This window comes from Protopterus annectens, chromosome 9.part0 (assembly GCF_019279795.1).
Source record: "Protopterus annectens isolate FY-2018-M chromosome 9.part0, PAN1.0, whole genome shotgun sequence".
NCBI classification, from domain to species: Eukaryota; Metazoa; Chordata; order Ceratodontiformes; family Protopteridae; genus Protopterus; species Protopterus annectens.
In genome coordinates, this window is record NC_056743.1 from 849,838,958 (window position 1) to 849,840,230 (window position 1,273).

The following is a 1,273-nucleotide window of genomic DNA, read 5'->3' on the forward strand; positions in this document are numbered from 1 at the left end:
TATTGGGATGAGGAAAAGGATTATAATGATAATGAATGACGATGATGAAAGCAGTAGACGTTGAACATGTTACCAATGTGGATTGGAAAGAAAATGGTAGCATGCTCACCTATCGTATCATAAATGTTTCAGTTTGTTACCACGTTTGCCCTTTTCTAGTGCCCATAATTAAATTTTTATATGCCCTGCCTGTTTAGAATTGTTGCAGCAATAATATAGGAATATACTTAATATGCTTGTGTATAAACCAATATATTTTACACTAATATTGCTATTGCTTTTATATTGTATACATGCTTGAGACTGCAGCCATAACATATACCCTTATTTGCCACTACATTAACTAAAATCCTCATTCAGAAAAGCATAACCTTATTAAACATTTCTCGGGTGCTACACAAATGTACATTTTACTAGGATATATCTTAAATGCCATCCTATAAAACACTTTTATAGGCAGTCACATGCAATTTTGATAAGAAATGATTGCACTTCCCAAAGCATCCAACTTCTTTCATTACCACATGGTATGGTTATAGAGATATTACAGCCATAACAGTTATTTATACAAGTTGTTGAGTTTACTGTTCTAGAGTTTAATTAGTTTACATTTGTTTCAGTTATGATATAAAGTGTTATAAAAGAACATTGAACTGCATACAATTATAAAAGGTAAACCTGCACAAGCAGTTACAAAACTGCAGTATTACAAATATACCTGAGCCGCCAGGATACAGCTTCATGAATAGGCTGTCTGTGAGGGCTACTTATGTACCTATGGGCTAAAAGCTTGGACGGAGAGAAATAAAACCTGTTGCTCTTCCATGACCACAGGTTTCAGCTTTATTTATACTATGCTTCCTTACATTATAGACAAAAGTGTTCATTTGCTCTGCAGCTGTTCATAAAACTCATCCACTGTCTCTCCAGCCACAACATATAATAGAATCTGCTGCTTCTGCACTATGTATGTACTTAAGGGAGATCAGTGATTGTTAACTTCACATCTTGCACACTAATACTCATTTTATAAACATAATATTGTCAATTAAAAGAAGCCATTGTCTTATCTATTCACTCTGTATAGCCAGCAGACACAATTAATATACTAGTTTTACCTGATTAAATTAGCTTGTTTTTACATCCCAAATCCTGAGACATTATTTTCTGCAGATTTCTATGGCTGTTGAGTACAAATATACCCTTTACATTGGTTTCTAATTAAACAAATACTATATAATGGGAACATACTCTTCTAGGAGCTTTAGTCAGC